Source organism: Cervus elaphus, chromosome 13 (assembly GCF_910594005.1).
Source record: "Cervus elaphus chromosome 13, mCerEla1.1, whole genome shotgun sequence".
In the NCBI taxonomy this organism is placed as follows: Eukaryota; Metazoa; Chordata; class Mammalia; order Artiodactyla; family Cervidae; genus Cervus; species Cervus elaphus.
The window spans coordinates 31,426,807-31,445,901 of NC_057827.1; the positions used below are offsets into that span (position 1 = coordinate 31,426,807).

The window sequence follows — 19,095 nt, forward strand, 5'->3', positions numbered from 1 at the left end:
TCATATCTAAAAAAGTCATTGCTAAACACAAGTTCATCTAGATTTTTCTGCTGCATTGTCTTCCAGGAGTTTTTATAGCTTTGGTTTTTGACTTTTAGGTCTTGGATCCATTGATTTTTGTGAAGGATCTGAAGTCTGTGTCTGGGTTCATTTTTTTGCACGTGGCTGTCTGTTGAAAAAACTACATCTTTTCTCCATCATATTGCCTTTGTTCCTATGTCAAAGATAAGTAGATTATTATTACGTGGGCCAATTTCTGGGCTCCCTGCTCTAGTCTATTGATCTATCTGTCTATTCTTTCACCAGCACCACACTGTTTTGATTATTGTAGCTTCATAGTAACTCTGGAAACCAGGCAGCATGAGTCTTCCAACTTTATTTATCTGTTTTGTGTTTTCCCACCGTTATCCTCTCATAGACCTTGTCCCAGTACATCACAATGATTTGTTTTCTTTTTTTAAAATTATTTATTTATTTGGCTGTGCCAGGTCTTAGCTGCAGCATGCAGGATCTTTTTAGCGTAGTATGTGAACTCTTAGTTGCAGTATGTGGGATCTAGTTCCCTGGCCAGGTATCGAACCTGGGACCCCCTGCACTGTGAGTGTGAAGTCTTAACCACTGGACCACCACAGAAGTCACTGATTTGTTTACATAAATGTCAAAGCCATGGCTGGTTTCCAAAACATCATCTTTGGAGATCCTGCATATAGCAATGAAACAATGTTTCTCTTTTCATTTTTATAGAACTGCGTGTATTTGAAATTTTAGTTTTATATTCCTTCTATCTATTATACACTAACAATAGTGTATATGCTTGAGATAGTTTGCATTCTATTGAATGGGTTTGATAGGAAATGATTTCAAATTCAGATATTTAGAGTTTCTTTTTTTTTTTTTTTATTTAGAGTTTCAAGGATCATACATGTTGATTTTTAGGGACTGTCTAAAGTTTCATATATGTGATTCTTTTCTGAAAAGGAAGTCATTAAATCAATAACTTGCATTTTCTGGTTTTTCAGTGAGAAGCATTGATTTTTTTTAATAGGACTGTAAAAATATGTGATTTTAATTTTGACTTCAGGGACTTTCCTGGAGGTCCAGTGGTTAAGACTTTGCCTTCCAATGCAGGGGATGTGAGTTTGATCCTTGGTCGGGGAGCTAAGATCCCACATGCCATGTGGCACAGCCAAAAAAATAAAAATTATGACTTCATATGAAGACCTTTAGATGCAGAAGACCCTCTGTGCCCGGGTTCTGCATCCTGAGCTGGAAGCTTAGTGCACTGAGGCCTGACTGAGTCAGGGAGGAGCCTGTGAGCTGCGTAGTTTGGGTTCTGTTGGCTGCATTCCTGCCCTGTCCAGGGAGACCAGACACCAGAGGAGGACAGTGCCAATTAGGTCCTGTTGGGAAGAAAGAACACAGCCATCAGTGCTGGACTGCTTTGTGTCCCCTGAACAAAGAAGATAGTGCGTTGCTGACATCTGCAGCTCACGTGGGGCTGTGTGGCAGCGGCTTGCCCATCAGCCTGCTTGACAGAGATAAGATGCCCAGACCCAGGGCTGCTCTGCAGGATCAGGGAAGGAGTTTAATTCATCGACATTCTGGGGGCTAGCGATATTCCCTTGTTCCGTATGGAGCCAGGTATGGATTCTTTCTCTTTCTTCAATTTAATAGAGCTTTAAACGTCAGAATACATCCTGCTTAAGCCATTCAGAAATGTTTCCCACTTGAAAAAACAAAAGGTGGCTGCCACGATGGTCCCCTTGCCCACCCCACACCGTCGCAGCTTGGTGGGCAGTCTGCTTGCTGCCCTGAGCCCATCTGGATGTGAGTCTGCTTCCCATTGGAGCTGACTCATTATGAAAAACTCTGATACCGGGAAGATTGAAGGCAAGAAGAGAAAGGGGTGGCAGAGGGTGAGATGGTTGGGTGGTATCATCAATTCAATGGACATGAATTTGAGTAAATTCTGGGAGATAGTGGAGGGCACGGAAGCCTGGCGTGCTGCAATCCGTGGGGTCGCAAAGAGGCAGACACAACTGAGCGACTGAACAGCAACAACTGCTTCTCATGTAAAAGGGAGCTGTCAGCGGTGCGCATGGGAGATTCCTGGCAGTTCCCGTGCTGGAAAGATAGAATCAGAGCTCCCTTGTTGTTGCCATTCCAAGGAAGATAATGAGCATGCATGTTTTCTGCAAGCTGCTGAAGACAGGCCTTGCTAGAGTGTTTTGGAGTCGTGGGATGCTGGGATCATACTGTTTTAAAAGAGATTTCAAGAGTGTCGTCTTTGGGAATCCTATGCAGTGATTTTCCCCTCAGTCCTACTTATATCACTCTATCCATTAGAATTTTTCATTGCTCATCTCTTTCCTCTCCTCGTGTATTTGCTTGAGCTATCTCGAATTCTGTTAAATGGACTTGACATTAAATTATTTAAAATATTTTTTATTGCCATTTGGAAGACCCGAAAGTATTTCCAGTGTTCATATTCAGCTCACGGAGACACCACTTTGCATCCTTTTGTCACATGTAAGAGCCAGGCTATTTTTAGGAAGGGCCAAAGAAGAGGCTTGCTATTTCTGAGAGTATCCCCAGATTAGGAAGCATGGGTTATGCACAGATCTGTCCTTTGCGCTTTGAAGTCTGAAGGGAGAAGCTGTGGCCTCAGGGACAAGAGGATTTGGAACCTGGGAGGGGGCGGGCCAGGCTCCCGGCTTCATTCACGACTCACGTCCAACCCTAGACCGCCCAGCATTGCAGAGGTGAAGCTGCATAAGAAGCCCAAGTTCCAGCTGACGGCTAGTGACCCAGGTGGGCGTGGGTGAGGAGGCTGGGTAGCTGGGTGGGTGGGGTACTCCTGTCTGGCACCCTCTGGAGGCTGTTTCTCTTTACTCTTCTGATTTCTGGGGACTGGGGGGTGGCTTCACTTCATCTGAGCACCATCATACAGTTACAGGCTAGTCCTCCCAGTTTGCAGGGATGTCAGAGGATGGGCCCTCTGTCCAGTGTCTCTGGATCTTTATCCATTGTTCTCTGGGCTTTTTGCTCACAGGTACCTTGAGTATCTTGTGTGTGCATTTACTTTTAAAATGTATGTTAGGTGTTTTGTAAGATTTCAAAGACATGTAACATCCATCCATGTATCCATTAACCCATCATTCAACAAGTGCTTCTGAAACACCTACCACGTGCTACGCTCCACAGTGACCGAGCCACCACCTGCCATGTGCCATGGAGCTAGTGTTCTGGTACCCAGCACATCAGCACTGTTGGGGGCAGGACTGCTGAGTTTTGTCCCGTATAAATTGGATGCTTCACACTGCAGTTTGCTGTGTTATGGGCCAAGACTGAAGGCAGGACCTTCCAGACATAGGGGTGGGCTCTGCTCACCTGCTCAGAGGCCAGGCTTAAATCCCATGGGTCCACCCCTGCTGTCCCTCCTGGGACAGCATCCCTGCCCTTTGTGGGGAACACCGAAGGGTGGGCAGGGCAGCAGGGTGATGGGCCTGGTGTGTGAGGGCTGCAGGTGCTTGGATCTAGAGCGGTAGAGGATGCTGCCATCTCTGGTCCCTGCCTGCCTGCCCTGTGTTTCTGTTCCCACCTCTGTGCTGTGTGTGTTCTCATCCTTGCTGCCCATGGGTGACCTTCCTTCCCGGGGAATCTTGGGTGTCTGTGTGCTCCTCCCCCATCCCCCTGGGAAGCCCTGCTTCCTTCCCTCCCTCCTGGCTGCCCTTCCCCAAGGTCGGTTTTCTTGGTGCCAGCACCTCCCAGCTAGAATATGAAACTCTCAAGTGCACAGACTGTGGGTTTCATCTGAATGCTGCTGGATGAGAAATGCGTCTTGGTAAAAGACCCAACCAGGAAGCATGTGTATAATAGAGTAAAAGCGATGCCCCCGTGGCCTTGTCTCCTGTGTCCATGCCACTGCCCATGGAGGAAGTGCTGGCGAGCATCGGTGGAAGCCCTTTTGGGCTGTTCTGTTTGCCTTTGTGTCCATACCTGGACTTGCAGATGTGTATACATTGTCTAGCTGGCTTGCTGTATCTGTAACTGGGATCCACACACACAGACACACGCAGACACACACAGAAACACACACACAGCACATACTTTTTAGTTAACTTGCCATTTTCACTCAGTTCTAGGCTTTTAAGATTTCTCTGGGTAGGTGCATATTGGCTACCTCTTTAAAAAAAAGTCTGAGTACTCCAGCTTGTGGGCCCTGCTCTAATTTATTTAACCATTCTCCTATTTATGGGCACTTAGGTTGCTTCCAGTTTTTAAAAAGATTGCTTCAGGGAAAATCCCTATACTCACATATTTCATACATATGTGAGTCCTCCTGGAAATGCAATTGTTGGGTAAAAGGATATGCATATTTAAATTTTGATAGAGAAGGCAGAATTGCTTTTTTGAAAGACTTTACTAGGACTCCTTCTAAAGTAATAATTTTTTTTTAAAAAGTGAAAACCAGCAAAGAAATAATTCACCACCAATAACTAAATAAAGAGAGAGTGGTTCTCCCTCAGGCCATGAACTGGGAAAACCACAGTCTGGAAGAGGTCAAAATGGTCCTTCAGTCATGTCTGACTCTTTGCAACCTTCCTAGCTGTAACCCACCTGACTCTTCTGTCCTTGGGATTCTTCAGGCAAGAATACTGGAGTGGGTTGCCATTCTCTTCTCCAGGGGATCTTCTTGACTGAGGGATCGAACCCGGGTCTCCTTCATTGTAGGCATACTCTTTACCATCTGAGTCACTAGGGAAGCCAGGCAGAGGCTGAGGACCCAGGCAAAGGTTGACGTGGTTTCTAAGGTTTCCTGTGCTGTCCCCCCGCCTCCCCCAAAGCAGTCTTGGGGAAAGATGAGATGAACAACCAAAAGCCTGAGAATTTGCTAAAGCCCCCCCAATTTGGGAAGAGAGAGAGAGAGAGAGCCCTTGGGGGTAGGGAAGGATGCTCCTGGAGCCCAGTGGCTGTCATCAAAGTCAGGAGAAACATGCCCTGGGATTGCTGCCCATGGTCTATTTGCACTGCATTCTGGGAAAATCTCTTAGCTCCATCTTCCAGTTTACCCATCGGCTGCTCGGTTATATCCATCTTTCCATTCAGCCTTCTGAATATCAACCAGCATATTTTTTAAAATGAGGAGGCATAATCATTTCAGCAGTTTTAGATTTACAGAAAAATTGAGCAGAAAGTTTCCAGATGGCCTGATACCCGTACCCACCTCATCTCCCCTGTTATTAACATCTTAACGTTAGTATGGTGCATTAGTTACCACTGATGAACCAATATTGATGCACTATTATTATTATTAACTGAATTAGAGTTAGGTTCACTTTCTGCATTGTACATTCTATGGGTCTTGACCAAAGCATAATGACATAGACTACCAACCTTTTATTTTACTGGTTCATTGGTTGTGTCCATGTCTGGTTAGCTTCTTCCTGTTTTAAGGAATCCTTTGGAGGACTTCCCTGGTGGCTCAGTGGTAAAGAATCCACCCACAACGCAGGTGACATGGGTTTGATTCTTGGGTTGGAAAGATTCCCTGGAGAAGGAAATGGCAACCCACTCCAGTATTCTTACCTGAGAAATCCCATGGACAGAGAAGCCCAGCGGGCTACAGCCCACGGAATTGAAAAGAGTTGGACACAACAGAGCAACTAAACAACAACGACAATAGGGAGCTTTATTGAGTATGTGATCATGATCGGCACCCACATTGGAGAACTTCTTTCTGTTTACACCTGAGCAGTCTCTGTGTGTGCTCAGCTGTTTGATGCCCATGTGCTCTTCCATTTCAGTCTCCAGAGGATCCATCGTCTCTGCATCTTGTGGGGGGAGCCCACGGCGAGACCAGGACTGACCTGCGGATGGCCCAGGGTCCAGGGGTGCCTGTAGCTTCTCGGTGAGTAGGACCAGTAGGGTCACCATGCTGCCTGCCAGGTCCCACGTGCCAGTGCATCTGAGTGTCTGTGCTCATGTGCCCGTTGAGGGCAGCGGGGACAGCCAGGTGCCTCCTCCCTTCCATCTTTCTCCAGCAAAAGCTCTAGGACAGTGGCACTTGTTTCTCACTATTTTGTTTTGACATACTGATGAGAAAGATGAGTTCTGGGCTTTCCCAGAGAACAAGCCACACAGAGCAGACATGCATGTCCTGTCACCTGTTCTCTCTCCTCTCAGACCCACTGGGTCCTCTTCTGCTGGTGGGGATGTCTGAGTGGCACTGTTGCCTCCTTACTGTTAGGGTGGTGATGGGCCAGGTTGTGATATTAGGGGAGTGCTGGCCTCAGAGAACGAGTTAGGACACGTTCTCCCTCTTCTGATTTCTGAAATAGATTGTAGAGAATCGTATCATCCCTTCCTTAAACGTTTGGTACAGTTCAGCAGAGAAACCATCTGGGCCTGCCAATTTCTTTTAAGAAGGTTATTAATTATTTATTCAATTTAAAAAAATGCATATGGCTGTTCTGTTTGTCTGTTTCTCTTCTTGTGAGTTTTGCCAGTACATGTCTTTTAAGGGATCAGTCTGTTTTATCTAGATTATCAAATTTGGGGGCACAGAGTTCTTTGTAGTACTCTTTTATGTAATCAAATCATCCTTTTAATGTTACATTATTATCCTTTTCTATGAGGTCAGTGTTGATGACTCCTCTTCCTTTTTTGGTACTGGTAGTTTGTATCTTGTATCCCTTAGTTGGCCTTGTCAATACGGTGGCACAGTGGTAAAGAACCCACCTGCCAATGCAGGAGATGTCAGAGATATGGGTTCGATCCCTGGGTCGGGGAGATCTCCTGGAGTAGGAAATGGCAACCCACTCCAGTATTCTTGCCTAGAAAATTACATGGACAGAGGAGACTGGCAGACCACAGTCCTTGGGGCTGCAAAGAAGCAGACACGACTGAGCGACTGAGCAACTGGTCAATAAAATAGATTTCAGGTTCATTGATTTTCTTTCTTTTCTTCTTGTTTTCAACTTAATTGATTTATGCTCTAATTTTTATGATATTTCCTCTGCTTATTTTAGGCATCAGTTTCCCTTCATTTTGTTTCCTGAGGTAGAAGCCTAGGTTATTGATTTTATACTTTCTTCTTTTCTAATGTGTACATTTAATACTATATATTTCTGATAAGCACTGCTTTTGTTACACTATGGAAATTTTGACAAGTGGTATTTTAATTTTCATTTAGTTAAAAAAACTAAAAAAAAATTATTCTGGTATTTCCTCATTGACCCATGTGTTGCTTAGAATGATGTTGTTTAATTTCCAGATATTTGGGGATTTCACCCATCTTCCTTTATCGATTTTTAGTTTAATTCCATTCTGATGGGCAGTGCTGTCCAGGGGAACAATCCTTGTTGATTTTCTGCCTACTCATTCTCTTGGTTACTGAGGGGGGATATGGATGTCTCCAATTATAATAATGGATTTGCCCATCTCCATTCCCAGTTCTATCAGTTTTGCCTCATATATTTTGATGCTCTGTTAGGTGCATAGCCATTTACAATTTTGATCTCTTATTGGAGAACTGAATTGAATTATGCATCTCATTGTAATGCCTCCTTTTTATCCCTGATGGTTTTCCTTGTTGTAAAGTCTGCTTTGTCTGAAATGAATATTGATACTCCAGTTTTCTTTCAACTGTAATTAGCATGGTATATCTTTTTCCATCTCTTTACTTTCAACCTATCAGAGTCTTTATATTTAACATGGGTTTCTTATAGACAGCATCCAGTTGGGTCTTGTGTTTTTATTCACTCTGACAAACTCTGTCTTCTATTTATTCTGTCTATTTACTTATGCTGCAATGGGTCTTTGTTGCTGCATTCAAGCTTTCTCTAGTTGTGGTGCACAGGCTTCTCATTGCAGTGGCTTCTCTTGTTGCAGAGCATGGGCTAGAGGGTGCTTGGGCTTTGGTAGTTGTAGCATGCAGCTCAGTAGCTGTGGCGGATGGGCTTAGTTGCTCCATGGCATGTGGAATTTTAGTTTCCAGACCAGGAACTTAGTTCCCATGTCCCCTGCATTGGCATGCAGATTCTTAACCACTGGACCACTAGGGAAGTTCCTAAAACGGGTATTGATATATTGATTTTCTCTTTGTCTGTGGTTTGCTACAGTTTGAGTATGATATGCCTAGGTGTAGTTTTTGTTGTTGTTGTTTTTAAACTTATTTTATTGAAGTATAGTTGATTTACAATGTTGTGTTAATTTCTACTATACAGCAAAGTGAAATCAGTTATATGTGTATTCTTTTTTATATTCTTTTCCGTTATGGTTTATCACAGGCTATTGAATATAGATCTCTGTGCTACACAGTAGGACCTTATTGTTTACCTATCCTATATATAATAGTTTGCATCTGTTAATCACAGGTTGTTTTTCTTTTAAAAGTATTTATTCTGCTTGGTGTTCTTTGAGATTCCCGATCGTGATTTGGTATGTGTTGTTAATTTTAGAAAAATTGTAAGCCATTATTACCTCAAATATGTTTTCTTCCTCATTCTCTCATTTATTTCCTTTGGGTCTTCCAGTTACATGCATGTTATATTTTTAATATTGTCCCATGGTCCTTGGATGCTCTATTCTGTCTCTGCTTTCACCCCTGGACTGACCTTCATTTTGCAAAATTTCAATTTGGGAAGTTTCTATTGGCCTGTCTTCCAGCTTTCTGATTTTCCCCTCAGCTGTATTAAGTCTGCTGATGAGCCCATCAAAGACATTCTTCCTTTCTATTATCAGTTTTCAAAAAATTTCTAGCATCTCCTTTGGATTCTTTCTTAGACTCTCCATAGCTCCGCTCATATTACCCATCTGTTCTTGTATGCTGTCTTCTCCCATCAGAGCCTGTAACATATGAATCATAGTTACTTTAAATTTCCAGTCTATTCATTCCAAAATCTGTGTCATATCTGAGTCTGGTTAGGATGCTTGCTTTATCTCTTTAGAGTATGGGTTTTTAAAAAATTATTTTTTTTGCCTTTGACATGCTTTCTAATTTGTTGTTGAAAGTCAGATATGTTATCATGGAAAATAGGAACTGAGGTAAAAGGACTTTCTTGTATGAGTTTGTGTAAATCTCATTAGGAACTGGGGCTTCCCCGATGGCTCAGTGAGTAAAGAATCTGCCTGCAGTACAGGAGAGCAAGAGATGGAGGTTCAGTCCCTGGGTCGGGAAGATCCCTTGGAGACAGAAATGGTAACCCATTCCAATATTCTTGCTGGGAAATCCCATGGATAGAGGAGGCTGATGGGCTACAGTCCAAAGGACTGCAAAGAGTCAGACATGACTTAGTGACTGAGTATGCAGTAGGAGCTGGGCTGTATGTGATATCTCCTAAAGTTGTAGGTTGATAGAGGCCTAGGTTTCACCTCCCCTCTGGACACTGAACTTCTCTCAGCCCTGAGTCTCAGAGGGAGTCTGGTCTTGGAGTTCTTTCAGATGGAACCCACTGTTATCAGCAGGAGCCTGTTGGTATGGTGAGAAGGCGGGGGGGAGGGGAAGTGTCACCCCAAAACTAGGTTCACATCTTTGTGGGTTTGAGCCAATATACACAACCAAGCCAAAGATCAAGAGAAGGAAGGATTTATTATTACCTGCAGCAAGTGAGGAGAACACCAGGGATCTTTCCCAAAGCAGCATCTCTGCAAAATGGGAAGTTTTAAGCTAAGGGTACATGCATATCCATGAGGAAGCTTGAGCAGAGGAGAATCCAGCATAGAATTGGGTCAAAAATCAACAGAGTCCATCTTTAGTTGACTGAAGTCATGAGGGTCCACATCCTCATTCCATCCTCCATCTGGGTGGGGGTGACTTAATTCTTACAGAACTCAAAGGTGTAATATTATGTGTATCCCCTGAGGAACCAGGACCCTGCCCCAAGGCTGCACTACTGGTTCTTTTTTATTTTTTTTTTTAATATCTGCTTTCTTCTTCTTTTAAAAAATATATTTATTTGGCTGCATTGGTCTTAGTTGCAGCACGGGGATCTTCAATCTTTGCTGTGGCATGCGGGATCTTTTAGTCATGGCATGAGAACTCATACTTGTGGCCTGTGGGATCTTAGTTCCCTGACCAGGGATTAAACCTGGGCCCCCTCCTTTGGGAGCACAGAGTCTTAGCCACTGGGCCACCAGAGAAGTCCCTGCACTATTGTTTCTTGACTGTTTCTCCCTTGTCTCCTCTTCCTCTCCCATCCCTAATTAGCAACTGCTTGAACCTGTCCATTGGAACCCAGGGAAGGTCATGGGGGCTGAATGAAGCTTATTTCCTATAATCAAGAAATGGGGGACAGAGCAAGGCTTCCGTGCCCAGGGGCCCCACAGGATCCAGTTTGGTTTCAGCAGGTTCTGAATGAATAAACCAAAGGTGATTAAGAGGCCAAGCCACCTGGCCACAGTGATGGCTGGTTTGTAGGGTTTCTCTCTTGTGTTTTGGTCTTGGTGAATTTGAAGCACAGACGAGGGAACCCATGTCTGGGAGACTCTGAAAGTCCTCAGTGGATGGAGGAAATGGCCCAGCACTGCCATGAGGAACATGAGGTGATGATGGTGCTTGTGGGGGTCCTGGGGTTGCAACCTTGCCAGGCAGCAGGGCGGGCCCAGCCACACAGAAGCAGGTGGGCTTTCCTGCTGTCACTTCTAAATCGCCAGCCATTTTGCCCTCTTACTGTGGATGAACCTTCTTTCTCACCCCTTTCTTTAAGTCCCCAGTACTATGTTTTGGGGATCACAATAGTGGGCCTTCCATGCAGCAAGAAAAAGTCACCCCGTCCTCCATGTCTTGTCAACAACACCCCCGCCCAAGTATCAAGTCTCATGAACAGATTTTTAAACCATTGCCATCTGTTCTGCTCTTAATTGCAAGTGTAAAAAAATATTATTTTCCTAATTGCATCAGGGGAAGGGGAAAAATATGTATTCCTAAAGACCAGAGTTCTTGTACAAGGCAGCCTGGCTCCACCGCCCACTCGGTAAAGATGATGTCGCTTCTTTGCTCAAATGGAAGCATTTGTCTCAGTTGTTTACTTACAGGGTAATATTGGCCCACTTGTATTCTGTAGAACAAGGAATTAGGAGGAGGAAGAAGTGCTACAGTGGCCCCAAAGACCCTGTCCCCCACCTCTCTGAGGGCCCAGCCTCCAGCCCCACCAGCACAGGTGGAAAAGGGCTTTCAGGGTATGTCTTCAGGACAAATGCAGTGCTCGCAGGTGCCCACATCCTTTGCGAGAGTAGGGAGAGGCCCTCTGCGCTCTTTCCAGACATTCTGGCAGTGGGGGGGGGGGTTGGGTAGGACCACTCTCAGATCATAAACCCCTCTGTGATGGGTCGACCCCTCACCGTGCACCCGATCCTGGGCACAGAGCCTAGGCTCACATGGGGCCCACCCAGAGCCCCAGGGTTTGGAAGGGCTCCTGGTAAATATGACACCCGCACCTGCCAGCACCACCTCTGCACCCTGTGGGCAGGGGATGCTCCAGGACCTTGCCGGCCCATCCCTCCAGCCCTTCCTCCCACCCTGATGCCAGCAGCTCAGGCTGTGGCCTTGGCTTCCTGGGTCCTGGCAGTGCCAGATTCGGTAAGGAGGGATGGATTCGGTTCATGCTGCGTTAAGAGGGGCTCTACCTGTAGCCCCTCCCAGAGCCAGACTGGGGAGGGGGGAGGGGACGTGGACCAGCCGTGAAAGCTGCCCCAGACCCCTCTCTACCAGGGCTGTGCCCACCCCCAGAGGCCTGTCTCTAGACAACATCTGTGCATTTTAATATGACTTCCCAAAATATTACCCTGCAATTATTTCCAGAGGCTTAAATGGGATCCCCAAATACATACAATTAAGACTAAAATTGTAATTTTAAATTAGTGCTAATTTGAAGAAACACAAAGCTTTCTCATCTCCAAGCCAAACCTAGACAACAACATCCCAATTAACTCCTAGGCACCACCAGACCCCAGAAATGACCACTCTGGCCTCTCACAGGGAGAAACAGCTCCTGGAATGCATGATGCTCCCTCAGCAAACTCCAGAAGCTGTCTTAATTGTCCAACTTTGCAAAGTGAGGGTGTCTCTCCAGTCATCTCCTGAAGCAACAGTGCTGCTGTTTGGTGATGACCTGAACCCGACCACACAAGGCTGAGAGGTCACCCCTTTCGGTCTGTGTCACTGAGCAGAGGTACCATGCTTCTTCTGATCCACCCTCCTGATGATGCCTTTCCAAGTGTTGGACAAGAGTCCATTCTCAGGCCCTGGAAGGGGTCCCCTTCCTGCAACAGTTCTGTGGAAAGGGGACACACAACCCTCCCTGCACTGCCCACTCTCACAATGGGTCAGGCTCCGGAGAGATGGAAGATGCTCCAGAGGGCCCAAGATGACTCCCTTTTCTTCCTGAAATGAGACAGCTTCTAGTGCTAAAAGTCACCGAGAACATGTTATTGCCTCGGAATAGTGGAAAGTTCAGGGCCTCCCTGATGGGTCATTTGGGTGGAGAGAGAACGAGCCCCCAGGGCTAGGTTTGGATGTGGGTACCTGCCAGTTGTGGGCAGGCATGAGGGAGAGTGGCTGCCATGACCAGCCTGCAACGGGCCTGCTGTCCTGTGGTGGGGGAGTGACCTAAGGGCCTTTGCAGCCTCCTAGCGGGCCTCTCCCCAGTGTCCCTGTTGACTTCCAGCTAGCCATCCTGGGGGGGGCGGTCCCTGCTCGTCCCTCCTCCTTCCATCCTGCAGAGCGCCGGGCGGGGGCAGCTCATCCGAGGGGAGACCCCGGCCCGATCCTGAGGCGGGACCTGCTCGGTCCTTCCCGAGGCTGCGGTGGCCCAGGCAGGACTCACAGTGATGCTTGCAGATGTTTGTCTGTGGCACTTCCGGGCACAAGGTGTTTTACCAGACATGCTGATGAGCAGCATCGCTGAGGATGCGCCTCGGCTCACGGGCCATCTAGCCTGAGCTGGGCCAGGCACAGAGGTCCTGCCCATGTCTGGAGCCTAGTGAGCCCGGCAGGTGGACTCTGCTCTCGGGCGGGAGCTGGAGAGTCATGGAGTGTGGAGCGGGGGCCCCTGCCTCCCTGCTGCAGGCCAAGAGTCCCGTCGCACTGAAGGTGGTTTCAAAGCGCAGGCGCTCCTACCCCAGGTGAGCAGGTGTGGACAGCTGTGACAGCAGCTGGACCATGCAGCGTGCAGCGGTGAGGGCAGAGAGCCTGTCTGGGACCTTGAAGGTCTGCGACCTGCCGCTTTGGCCATGGAACTGCACCTGGGCTTTGTGACACTCTCTCTTATCCCTCAGGGGAGACCTGCCTCAGCTTCTTGCAGGGGCCTGTGGAAGGAGGATCAAAATTCCCTGGAGCTGGAGGGCAGTGGACATCCCAGCAGCAGTGACTGACATCCTTGAGGGGCAGAGCTGTGACTTTCGGTCCTGGACAGTAAGGCCAGGCACCCCCTGTTTGCAGCAGGAATGAAAATGAAGCCTCTTCAGACAAAGAAAGAGAGGGAATGGCGAGGGGATGCCTGGGGCGGCCCTGTCTGCTGGGAAACCATGTCTGGAGCAAGGCAAGCCCTGCCCATAGCCTCAGCTGTGAAGACCTCATGTCTGCTGACCTTGGGTGGAGTCTGTGAGCCCACAGCTCACCACCTGTGTAACCTGTCAGCCTGTGGGGCCCTTTTCTCCAGCGCACCTGCCCCTCCCAGCTGTGTATCAGCCCATCTTCTGCAGAGGAGGTACTACTGACAGACAGTTCCTGCCCCCAGAGAGCCCAAAACCTGGGATCTGATGCTGGAGCCCAAGGAGGGGGTCCTATGTGGGCTGCAGCACAGGGTACTAGAGAAGCTTCTTCTGGAAGAACTGGTTATGCACGGAGGGATATGCAGGAGGAGACCAGCCTGGAGGGATGCAGGACGCAGTGGCTTCTGTGTGGGCAGAGACCTGCCTGTGTGCTGGGACCAGGCAGGGCCCGTGAACTCAGGGAGAGGCAGCGCTGGGGAAAAGTGAGGGAGTGGAGGCGGGTGGGACAGGCAGGTGGCCAGCTCTCTACAGCTTTGGGGATGAAAGTAAGGAGCTTGGACTGTGTCCTGGGGCAGTGGGGTCTTGGCAGGGATTTGGGCAAGGGGAACCTGTTTGAAGGTTGCCCTTTGATTCTGAGTGTGGGAAACACACATGGGATAGGAGGTGTACCGGAAGCATGCACAGCCCTGCACAGGGGAGGACCGGGGGTTAGTGATTGGCTCTAATTGTGCAAAGCAGGTGCCCACATACTTGGAGTCCAGCCATCCTTGTCTGCTCTGTAGACCCTGTTGTTGAGGACTGGTGGGTGAAATGCTGATCTTGATGAGATAAGGAAGAGGGAAATTTTTCTGAGGCAAAACAAAGGCCATGCAGTGACCAGTGAAGTCCCTAGGGTGCAGATGGGCATGGTCTCTTGGGTACCTGTGTGGGCTCATCCTTGACTGGAAGTCTTTTTGTTGTGGGGACCCATGGTGGCTCAGAGCTGTCACCTGTCAGCCTCAGGGCTTTGTCCTCAGAGGCACCCCCAGAACTGTAGAAGATGGTCACACCTGCAGGACTACCCCAAATTGCACCTGGTGGCTGAGCTGCCCAGGGCTGTCCAGTCACAGTGTTGCTATCAGAGAGTGAGGCCAGAGGAAAGGGAAAAGAATGTCCAAGCAGAGTGCCCTAACCTGCTTTTCTGGGAAATAGGACCTTTTCTGGGAAATAGGAGGTTTGTTCTGTTATATCACTTAGGATTAAATCTGGTTACAAAGTAACAGTATCTTTAACAAGAAAGAAGTTAGTGCTTCACTTAAAAGAATCCCAGAGGTGGGCAGCTTCATGAGATTATTATCGATAGTGACCTCTTATATCTTTTTGCTCCACTGTCTTAAGACATGGCTTTCATTGCAAAGTATCTTGTGGCCCAAGATGGCTGCTGGAGCTCCAGCCATCAGATTTGTGTTCCAGGCAGCAGAAGGAGGAAAGGTGAGCAAAAGGGGTCTGTCTCCAAGCTGAGCAAGCTGCCTTAAAGGCTTAAAGGGTTATTTTAGGGAGTCTTGTTTGTATCTTTTTGGCCAGAAGCTAGTTACACTGCCCCAATTAGGTAAATGGGAGGAGCTGTAATTCACCTTAAAATCCAAGTTCTGTTTCTAAGGAAGATCGTGGAGATGGACATGGGGAGGCAGTCCCCACCATAATAGTCCTTTCAAGAACGACTGCCTGGCTGCGCTGTGGGTTCTGGAGCAAGCCTGCCTGTTTGCTTGCCTTTCTTCCTCCCCTTCTCTTCCCCAGACACGTGCTGGGTATGGCAGTCACAGATGAATATGACAAAGAGGAATCACGGATCCCACGGGCCTGGCTCATGCTTGCTTTGCTACATGGATGCTGCTGTGGCTGGTCCATGGTGTGTCCCAAGCAGAAGAACAGGTGGCGGGGAGGCAGGCCTCTGAATGGGGTGGAGGCTGAAGACGGGGGTGTGACCTCCTTGTTGCACTGACCAGCTGCTCACACAGTGAGGTCCTAACAGGGCACGGCAGGCGTCTAGTGGGTCATCCAGGGCTGTGATCCACGCAGACCCAGTACTGTCATCACCAAGGAAGAAAGCAGTGTTTCTCTATTCCCCCATGCAGGCTGAGTTGGAAGGAGGAAGACTTAGTTCTCCAACTCCGTATTGCTTTGAACTTTTATGTTGGTTTTGTGTGTGTGTGTGTGAGTCACTCAGTTGTATCTGACTCTGTGACTCCATGGAGCGTAACCCACCAGGTTCCTCTGTCCATGGAATTCTCCAGGCAAGAATACTGGAGTGGGTTGCCATTCTCTTCTCCAGGGGATCTTCCCAACCCAGAGATCTAACCCGTGTCTCCTGCATTGCAGGCAGATTCTTTGCTGTCTGAGCCACCAGGGAAACCCTTTATGTTGGTTGATGTTTCCCTACATCAAGGTCTCCTTAAGGAAAGCAGAGCTCTGTGTGGTGGCCTAGACTCCTGGGTCCTCTGTCATCTGACTCGCCTTGTGGTCCTGCTGCCCTCCTAGCCTGCCTTCCTTCATCTGTGGACTCTGGCAGGTGTGGTGTGGATGATGCCCAGCCCTGCTTGTTGTAGGCTCTATAACATCTCTCTTGCACAGTCAGGTTGGGAATCTGCAGCCTGGGGTTCAGGCAGGTAGCTTTAAAATCATCTCTGAGGGATTCTAGGGCCAGCAAAGCTTAGGGCCACCTGTGACCCTCTCTGGGCACAGGCAGAGGCCTTCCTGGGGGTTCATTACCAGAGGGGGCAGAAGGTCAAGGCTGCAGTGCAGGGTCTTGAAGGCAGAGCTGGGGTGGAGATGTGGGGGAGTCAGCAGTCCTTACAGCCTCTGTCCAGCTCAGGTAGATTCCCATGTGGACAGGCCCCTACAGGAGACCCTGATGGTCTTTGCTGAGGGTGGGAGCTGGCCAGGTGTTCCTTGTTCAGGTCTCCCCACTTATCCAAGAGAAGAGAGTAATTTCTGTTTAGCTTAGTTTGATGCAGTGTTAGATCATATGCTTTTAAAAAAATGTTAATAGCTTTAAAATTTTTAATTGAAGGATAGTTGATTTATAATGTTGGATTAATTACTGCCATACAGCAAAGTGACTCAGTTCTACATATATGTATTCTTTTTTATTACATTCTTTTCCATTATGGTTTGTCATAGGATTTTTTAAAAATTTATTTAATATTGGAGTATAGTTATTGACACTGTTGTGTTAGTTTCAGGTGTATAGCACAGTGATTCAGTTCTATATATACATGTATCTATTCTTTTTTAAATGTTTTTCCCATCTAGGCCACCACATAACATTGAGCAGAGTTCCCTGTGTTATACAATAGGCCCTGTTGTTTATCCATTTTAAGTAAAGCCATGTGTACATGTCAGTCCCAAACTCTCAATCTATCCCTCCACCCCACCCTTCTCCATGATGACCATAAATTCATCCTCTAAGTCTTTGAGTCTGCTTCTGTTTTGTAAGTAAGTTCCCTGTGTAATCGTAAAGCTTCATTAGTTCACACAGAGCACGGCTCTGTTAACCCCACGTGATGCTGGAGCCTCTGTTCCCAGACCAGGATCTGCTGTGCATGGCATGCATTCAGGTCAGTTTGGAGGTCTTGATATTGGCCTGCTGTCTGTTTATCTGATTGCCTGTAGGGAAATGAAGGGAAGTGCTTTCCTCCTGGGAGGTGTTTCAGTCTAGTTGGAAATAGAGAACTTGGTTTTGCAGAGATCCCAGCATCTCTGGCAGTCATCCTGATGGGTCTGCTGGAGCCTCCCCATGTATGACGGGGATGCAGTGTCCTGACCGGGCCTCTCCAGGTTTGCCGTGTGTCTGTCTTTCTGCCAACCCCCCCTGCGCAGTTTTTTCTTGAGGAAGATGCTTCAGGTAGAAGCCATGGGCTCTGGGCCCCAGGCAGCTGGCCTTCTGTTACCTTCCACGTCGGCTCTGTGCTGGGGGCTGGGGGCTGGGGTTCCCCTCCCTCGGGACACAAAACCATTGGCAGGAGAAGGATCTTGAGTCTTGCAGAGCAGGGCACCCCAGCCGGTCTCAGGACTGTGTGAACACGGTGGGTGACTGGCTTAGCGCACAGGCCACCTTGTCCCCTGGGGTCCCAGGCAGCTTCCGGCACAAGGTAATCACACCCACGGGTCAGAACATGCCAGGCACCAGATGCCTCCTGAGTTCCTCTCCACAGCTCAGCGCCCGGGGACGAGAGCCAGGGCGCGGAGAGGGGGCAGGAGTGGCCAGTGTTCACAGAACCCTTGGGCTGGCGGGTGGAATCCGAGGGGAGTGAAAGAGAGGCAGAGAGGGACCTGGGTGGGGGCAGGTTGGGGATCAGGTGATGATGAGTCAGGGCAGGTAGCAGCGGGAGTGGGGAGCTGGTGGCAGAGCTAGGATGGGGGGACCAGAGGTGGAGACAGATCCTGACTTGTCAGGCTGCTGACTCTGGTGACCCCTGGGAGCCCCCACCTCTCTGAACCTCAGTCTCCCCTCCTTCCTGTCTGTGAAATGGGCATGACGGCAGTGTGCATCTGACAGGGATGTTTATGCAGAAAGAGGAAGCAGTTGATCAACGGCCAAGTGCCATTCAGCTCCTCCTGGCTGAGCCTGCAGGAGAGCAGGCTCTGGTGCGCACAGGTCACACCTGCGTGTGCCAGGTGCTGGCCTCGAGGCCTTCTGAGCCTGTGCCCAGTGTGCCCGGCCAAGGGGACAGCTGGGTCCTGCCTGCAGGGGTGTCAGAAGCGGTGTGGTCAACACGGGGGACCTGGGCTGGGATCTGTCTGTCTGGTACATTCTGTCTCCTTCCCCAGCTGCGTGGGCTGGGGTCTGAGGCTGCGTCCAGATGGTCAAGCTCAGGTGCACTGCCTTCCGTAGGACAGCAGCCCCTCCAGGTGACCGCCATGGCTGGACTCACACGTCACACAGTGGGTTTGCTGCCTGGCTCTGCCCACTGCTGGCTAGATGGATGGAGTGTGGGGGCCCTGGGAAGGGCTGCTCCCCAGAGGGCACTGCACTAGGTCCTGGAACTACACCGTCCTGGGTCCCGCACATAAATCTCAGTAAAACTGAGCCACTGTCCTGAAACCACAGAGGATAGGGAGTTATTACTATTAAGATTTTTAAATTTTATTGATGTATTTTTTGATTTACAATGTTGTCTTAATTTCTCTGTACAGCAAAGTGACTCAGTTATGTTAATACAAATACATTATTTTCATGTTCTTTTCCATTATGGTTTATCACAGGATATTGAATGTAGTTCCCTATGCTGTATAGTAGGACCTTACTGTTTATCCATCCTATATATGATACTGTGCATCTGCTAACCCCAAATTCCCACTTCATCCCTTCCCTACCTCCTCCTCCTCCTTGGCAACCGCAAATTTGTTCTCTAGGTCTGTGAGTCTGTTTTCTGTTTTGTAGATAAGTTCATTTGCGTTATATTTTAGATTCCACATGCAAGTGATATAATGTGGCATTTGTCTTTCTCTAACTTATTTCACTTAGCATGATAATCTCTAGGTCCCTTGTGTTGCTACAAATGGCATTATTTCATTCTTTTTAATGGCTAATATTCCATTGTGTATATGTACCATGTCTTT

The 19,095-nt window shown here is 48.1% G+C and overlaps 1 protein-coding gene across 6 annotated transcripts in view; it reads left to right on the top strand.

Annotated features, from left to right (window-relative positions):
• The window catches only part of LOC122706932 (amyloid-beta A4 precursor protein-binding family A member 2), a 130,545-nt gene that overhangs the window by 23,691 nt on the left and 87,759 nt on the right, over positions 1-19,095 (top strand). For 4 of the 6 annotated variants that reach the window (XM_043922519.1, XM_043922524.1, XM_043922517.1 and 1 more), the window contains exon 2: positions 5,808-5,911. The exons of 1 other annotated variant lie outside the window; for it this stretch is intronic. The gene's annotated coding sequence lies outside the window, so the exon portion shown is untranslated. Of the gene's footprint in view, positions 1-2,693; positions 2,812-5,807; positions 5,912-19,095 lie in introns of those variants that run through there. One more of the 6 variants, XM_043922518.1, reaches the window with a different exon arrangement.